Genomic DNA, 8,095 nt, shown 5'->3' with positions numbered 1-8,095 from the left:
CTGCCTGAAGGGACAGGGTGGTGGTGAGTGCAGACTGTGGTATCACTGCCTGAAGGGACAGGGTGGTGGTGAGTGCAGACTGTGGTATCACTGCCTGAAGGGACAGGGTGGTGGTGGGATCAGACTGTGGAATAATGCACGTTAAACAGAGGAGTTGATTCAAGAAACGGATATTCGGGGGCATAATATTATGTCTGGCAACCAACTCTAGGCTTGTTTCCACAGGACAAGAGTAGAGGATTGTCTAAACTGGGATTTCCTCTCTCTTCTCGTTGCCAGATATAGTATAAAAGCACAACAGTTTTCTTTGATAGTCCTGAATGGCTGGCTTGATGATATAACCACATCATTCAGACAGAATAAAAACACACCTTATGTAATAGTGGCCTACCAATGGAACATAACGGACAATTTCACATGTATGACTCCGCAATACCCGTCTAATGTATCCCCTGTCTCAAACTAGTAGTGGCCACTGTTTCATCAGTGGATGTTTTTCTCCCTGAAAAGCTTGTTTCTATTATTCAGTTGTAACCTAACCCTACTGATGGAACATAATGGACTTCACAGTTTCACATGTATAACACTTCGTTAAATGTGTCATCTCCCACTGGGTAAAGACGTCAATTGAGCGTCTATTCAACGTTGGATCCACGTCATTTCATTGAAAAGACGTGGAGACAACGTTGATTCAACCAGTGTGTACTCAGTGGCGTCACGTTCATAACAACATCTGTATCCCTGAAAACATGTAGGTCTCTTAATCAAACCATAATGCTTTTGACTGTGTGATGACAGGTCAGCCTCCCCAATGTGCTAGAACCACGGACAGGGAGATAAATGTCTTCTAACTAGATAGACAAATAAATCATGATAATGCAGAGAGAACAGGCCGCTCAGGGCCCAGTGTCCTGGACAGGAGGCATCAACTCTACATCTACACATCATCTGTTTTGATGAGTGATGGCAAAGCTGATAGATTTCTTGTTGACAACCCCCGGTGACTCTGGGGGAGCATGCAGGCATGTACATACTCAACCGTGTGAGCACACACACGCGTGTATTTTTGGCCCCGAGAGAGATACTACCACTGTACTGAGCCTGTGACAGAAGGAAGAAAGGTGATTTTTGTTCCCTGCGATGAAATCGGGGAGGGGACTGTGGATCTGTCTCTGTACGTTCCTACGTCCCACGCGGTATCTCAGACACCATTGGTCCAATTTTTACGAAACTTGAGTGAATGGTGCATCTTGCCATAGAAATCTGGCATTTACGAAATTACACTGATTGTCGAGATGGTGGCGCTATAAAAGAGATTGAACATGAAAACGTTGAAAAGTCATGGCCCTCACCCCATTCAACCGAGACTCGTGAAATTCGTTACATAGGTCCCTCATCATTCGTGGGGGACGACATGTTTACTGTTGACTTGTTCCTTGATGAATAGAGTAATGAAACTTTCAAAAAGAATATTCAGTGTTTGAGAATTCTATTTTAGGACGTTCAGTGTTCGAAAGTTTAATTTCGAAATGTTCAGTGGTTGAGAGTTCAATTCCAGGAGAAGCTGGTTGAGAGAATGCCAAAAGTGTGCAAAGCTGTCATCAAGGCAAAGAGTGGCTACTTTGAAGAATCTAAATATATGTTGATTTGTTTAACACTTTTTTTTTACCACAGTATTCCATATGTGTTATTTCATTGTTTTGATATCTTCACTATTATTCTACAATGAGCTCTTTGGTCTTGGCCATGGTGGAGAGTTTGGAATCTGATTGATTGATTGCTTCTGTGGACAGGTGTCTTTTATGCAGGTAACAAACTGAGATTAGGAGCACTCCCTTTAAGAGTGTGCTCCTAATCTCAACTCGTTACCTGTATAAAAGACACCTGGGAGGCAGAAATCTTTTTGATTGAGAGGGGGTCAAATACTTATTTCCCTCAATAAAATGCAAATCAATTTATAACATTTTTGACATGCGTTTTCTAGATTATTTTGTTGTTATTCTGTCTCTCACTGTTCAAATAAACCTACAATTAAAATTATAGACTGATCATTTCTTTGTCAGTGGGCAAACATACAAAATCAGCAGGGGATCAAATACTTTTTTCCCTCACCGTACATCTTCCACCTGTATTGTAATCGTGTATTGTATTTTACTGTACTTATGTTTTGTAGTGGTCCTGTACGTGGCTCAGTTCATAAGAGCATGGCACTAGAGTTGTGGGTTCAATTCCCACTGGGGTCATATACCAAAAGATGTGGACTGTTGTCACTTTATATCAAAGTATCTGCTACGTAAAGGGTATATATTACAGTATTACAGTACTGTATTGGCCAATGCAATTTTAGTAAAGCAGTGTGACCCCACCCCAACCAATCAAAAAGACCCCAGAAACTTCCTTTTGGATACATGTTTACTGTATAAGGGATGCATTTCTTTCTTCTTTTGGACTTTCTGGGTTATTTGCATATTGAATTGATATTGTATTACTGCACCGTGGAGCTAGAAAACACAATTATTTTGCTGCACCTGCTGTAACATGTTTTAATGCGCGACCAATAAAGTTGTATTTTATTTGTTGCATAAAGTACATCTCTGACCTTGTCAATATCAGATTTGTAAAAAACGGACTGTGAAGTAAAACCATAATAGTTGTCATCATAGTAGTACGTTTGAGTTACAGCCTTCGGAATGGATTCTGACTTTTCCCACATGTTGTTACGTTGCAGCCTTATTCTAAAATGGATTACATTGTTTTTTCCCCTCATCAATCTACATACAATAGTCCTTAATGACAAAGCAAAAAAATATTTTTTTGAAATGTTTGCTAATTTATTTTAAAAAAAATAAAACACTGAAATATGACACTTACATAAGTATTGAGACCCTTTACTCAGTACTTTGTTGAAGCACCTTTGGCAGCGATTACAGCATCGAGTCTTCTTGGGTATGATGCTATAAGCTTGACACACCTGTATTTCTCCCATTCTTCTCTGCAGATCCTCTCAATCTCTGTCAGGTTGGATGGGGAGCATTGCTGCACAGCTATTTTCAGATCTGTCCAGAGAAGTTCAATCGGGTTCAACTCCGGGCTCTGGCTGGGCCACTCAAGAACATTCAGACTTGTCCCAAAGCCTTCAAGTCTGGCAACTACCATAAAGGCCTGATTGGTGGAGTGCTGCAGAGATGGTTGTCCTTCTGGAAGATTCTCCCATCTCCACAGAGGAACTCTAGAGCTCTGTCAGAGTGACCATCGGGTTCTTGGTCACCTCACTGACCAAGGCCGTTCTCCCTCTATGGATCAGTTTGCCATGTCCAATCAATTTAATTTACCACAGGTGGACTCCAATGAAGTTGTAGAATCATCTCAAGGATGGTTAATGGAAACAGGATGCACCATAGCTCAATTTCGAGTCTCATAGCAAAGGGTCTGAATACTTATGTAAATAACTTATTTCTGTTTTTTACTTTTTATAAATTTGCTAACATTTATAAAAACCTGTTCTCGTTTTGTCATTATGGTGTATTGTGTGTAGATTGATGAGGATTTTATTTATTTCATCCATTTTAGAATAATGCTGTAATGTAACAAAATGTGGAAAAGGTCAAGAGATCTGAATACTTTCCGAATGCACTGTATATCATAATCTTTATGTTTCTACTTTACAGACATACATAATCATTATGTAGTTCTCAGAATCTGTAGTAGACAAACCAATTGACATGTACAGGTTTACCAAAATGTACAGGTTGTACAGGTTTACCAAACATTTAAGTGATCATCATTTAAGAGCAATTCGATTAAGTAATAGTAAAATGTCTTCCAACAAAAGAGAAGAGAATCATATTAAAAGTAACGTGCGCGTTGCAAAGGCAATTACATTATATGAACATATATTGCAATGTGAAACGTGTATTTTAGATGAAACACTGATTAGGTTTGGTGAAAAAGTGACTATGATTTTGTGTGTTGTACTTAGTCGATTGAAAATGTGCTTAGAGTTATTAAACAACTGGCTTATTGATTGTGTTTTGAGTTTTGTACTAAGAGTTGTGAAAATGTACCACAAAATTGCACCAAAAGCGATAAGAAATGGCATTGAAATATGCCGTAGCACTGACAGATGCCAATCATTTTTAATAAACTGAGAGCTGCCCATCTTTATTAAATAAACACATTTTCCAGTCTTTTTTTTCAACACGTGTGTTTTTGGTTTTAACAGTAGATTTTAATCCTGTGGATTAGAACCATTTTTGACAAACAATAAATGAAAGTGAAACAAAAAGCTCTGTGTGTCCCTGTCGGACTATGGTTTAGTCTCATCACTTCGTCACAATAATTCACCAAAACACAGACAACCATAACAATCCACCCGGGTCTGCCTGGTTAAGAGCAGCTCCCTTCCCTCTCCATACGATCAGTTTTCCAGAACAGAAACGTTTACGGAGGGTACAGCTGAGAATTCCATTCCACAGAACACGGCAGCAGGGCATTCCCATGAAGGGGTTGGGGATGTTTATTTTGCGGGGGATTTAACCAGATGTGAGAAGTCATTATCTAGGCTTAGCTTTATAATGAAAACCATTTGAATATGCTACCTTTATGACTCGTTACCAAATCAAATCAAATGTTATGTATCACATGCGCCGAATAGACCTTACAGTGAAATGCTTACTTACGAGCCCCTAACCAACAACGCTTTAAGAAGTACAGAAAAAGTGTTAAGTAAAAAATAGATAAGTAGAAAATAAAAGTAACAAGTAATTAAACAGCAGCAGTAAAATAACAAGAGAGGCTATATACAGGGGGTACCGGTACAGAGTCAATGTGGAGGCTATATACATAGACTCTGTACTGGTACAGAGTCAATGTGGAGGCTATATACATAGACTCTGTACTGGTACAGAGTCTATGTGGAGGCTATATACAGGGAGTACCGGTACAGAGTCAATGTGGAGGCTATATACAGGGTGTACTGGTACAGAGTCTATGTGGAGGCTATATACAGGGGGTACCGGTACAGAGTCAATGTGGAGGCTATATACATGTGGAGTCTATGTGGAGGCTATATACAGGGAGTACCGGTACAGAGTCAATGTGCGGGGGAGTCGAGGATTATGCTAAACCCTCTGTGTTTGGACTCGACGGCGGTTATTTAACGTATGCATACACACACACACTCACACTCACACACACACACACACACACAGGTCAACTGTGGCTAAGGCCATGGCGTGAGAAGAAGGTATCTATTTCGCCGTGTCTGTTCTCTCATTATCTTGCTCTTTCATTCTCTCTCCCTCTCATGCTCACTTTAACCCTACTGGGGCCTGGGGCTCTAAGTCGTTTATGCCTGGAGCCGGCCCCCCAATCCACAGAGGACGTTGGTCGTTGGTCCCTGTTGCTACCTCCATATCTATGCGGAGAACGCCTGACCTCATAAAATAGGCTTAAAAAAGGAATGAAGGCACCGGCCGTCGCCGATGACAACAGCTCGTAAATTCCATTGTTCACACGGGTATGGCAGATGCAGTTTTTTCTATGGAGAACTAAAATTACATAGTGACAGAGCATGGCGCTGACCATGGCACTGGGTTCAGATACACTGTGTCTCCTGTGTTATATTAGTGGAGGTTTGAGAGGTACAAAGACGACTGTTTTAAATGACATAGTGACAGAGCATGGCGCTGACCATGGCACTGGGTTCAGATACACTGAATCTCCTGGGTTATATTAGTGGGGGTTTAGGTTTGAGGAAGAGGTACAAAGAGGACTGTTTTAAATGGTTGTGAAAAAAGACTTTGTAAACACTTCGGAACCTTTTATGAATTGAACAGCACTCACACACCAACACTTAGTTAACACTAGGTGTTAGGATTGTAAAAGCACAGGATGAAACAAGCCTAGTGTCGCTAACCAAAAGATTGAAGAAGCAAAACAAATGTAATGTACATTGTAATGACTTTCGATGCTGAGTAAAGAGATAAGGTTGAGGCTAAGGTTTGGGTCGAACCGGGATGTGGACATGAAGCTAGGGTTAGGTTGTGGTTGAGGGTTAGGGTGTACAGGCTAGGGTAACAGCTGTTAACAACTACGAACTGTGGATGTTGTGTATTCCCATAGACATACTGTAGGTCATTGGCTATGATTTAAAATTATATTACCACATTTCCAACTACGGCCAAACTGAATCCAACAACATTCACTCAACACGTATTAAAGAGCCATTATTAAACTGTAGTTTGATTTATCTTTATTTTATGTCTCACTCTCTAAGGAGTACATTGAAACCAACACCATTTAGTTCTGGGTAGTTAGTTACCAAACAAACACTAGTTTAATACCAGTCCCATCAAATAAAGTGCTACTGATATAATATTACAGTAATTGAATTAGAGGGTAAATCCATCTCATCTCCATTGGGACCCCGGCGCCATGGTGTCTGAACCGCTAAACTGGCCTCCTGCGAGGGTAACGGGGGGAGGGAGGGCAGCCCCAACCCCAGTCCTCCAGCCCCAGCCCCACACAGACAACCACAGCCCTGGGTTCATTAGGCACCAAACGGAACTAAACTGACTTAACAGGGAGGGATCGCTATCTGCTCATTTTCTGTTGCAATTACAAAACGTAAAAAGCATTTTCTGTTGCCTGCCCTAATGAACATGACCCTGGAGTTGCACATGAGGTGCCCTTGTGAACATGACTCTCATCTAGTAGCCTGCCTAACAACTGTTGTCTCATCTCCCTGACGTCTCCTCTCCCCCATGACATGTTTATTGGATGTGTGACACTGTACAGATCCTGTCAGACCAGACCACCGCAGTGCAAGGACAGGGCATCCAGTGTTAATAACTGGTCCCTCACCACCACAGTCAGACCTGGATTCAAACAGTATTAGGAACATTTCAAATCCTTTTTGCGATTGCTTTAACCTGCCTGGAGTGCCAGATGGGTGGGATTTGCTATTTTGTAGCTATTCTATTGGTTCAATTGTGCCTGACAAGCCCAGATCGGGCATTTGAAATATTCCAAATAGTATTTGAACCCAGCTCTGATTCGTACAGTACCAGCAGTATAACGGCACCTGTCGGACAACAAATTAACTTGTTGGTGTGAATGGCTGTACAACCAGGACAGATTTATGTTGTGGTTTATTGAAGTTAGTCTCTCGCTTTATGTCTCTGGCCTGATTATGGGCTTGGGATCATCTGTTGATTACTGTGGGTGCATCCCAAATGGCACTTTATTCCCTATTTAGTGCACTACTTTTGACCCGAGCCCTATGGACCCTGGTCAAAATTAGTGCACGATAAATGGAATAGGGGGCGGAACCTGTAGCTCTGATTCCACAGGGTATGAGGGTTAGATGAGTGGGAGGGTATGGAGGGGAGGAGCAGGTTGACATTTATTGTCATGAGTCTTCCCCTTAGATAGGCCAGCTGAAAAGTCGAAATTGTCTTCTGTAAAAAAAAATATATATTTTTTAAAGTCTTAATTTAAGGTTAGGTTTAGGCATTAGTGTTAGCAATGTGGTTAGCAATGTGGTTAAGGTTAGGTCCACTGTTATGACTTTGTGGCTTTGCCAGCTAGTGACCACCGTGCAGAGCTGCCTCCTGAAGAAAAAACACTAACCTGCAGGGGAGGAAGAGAGGATGTGGGGGAGGTTGGAAACATGATTTTATATGTTCTGTAAGAGGTGAGGGTGGAGGGAAGGAAAAGAGTACTGTATTTAAATATGATAGATATATCTTTTAGTAGAACGGGAGGAGGCAGAGGGAATGGATGGTAGGAAGAGGAGGGGGTGTGAGTTGATTTCAGCTGACGAGAGAGGGGCAACATTGCTTAGGTAGTCTTGGATAGATGTCAGATCATCTGACAGCAATTACTTGACACTTGGATAAAATACAGAGTTCAGATCAGCTGACTAAGGACAGTGAGAGAGTATGGAGTATTGCCTGCTCCCTGGCTAATGGCTTGGGCCTGGCAGGGCACAGGGGTATGAGGTGTTCTGTTGGCAGGGTGTGAGACGAGTCTGGTGGTCAGTAATCAGTGTACCGTAGTCACGGTCAGTAGGGACATTAAGCATTTGACTATC

Source organism: Oncorhynchus mykiss, chromosome 13 (genome assembly GCF_057628025.1).
Source record: "Oncorhynchus mykiss isolate SJ-2025 chromosome 13, ASM5762802v1, whole genome shotgun sequence".
Taxonomy (NCBI): domain Eukaryota; kingdom Metazoa; phylum Chordata; class Actinopteri; order Salmoniformes; family Salmonidae; genus Oncorhynchus; species Oncorhynchus mykiss.
This window is presented reverse-complemented; position numbering follows the sequence as displayed.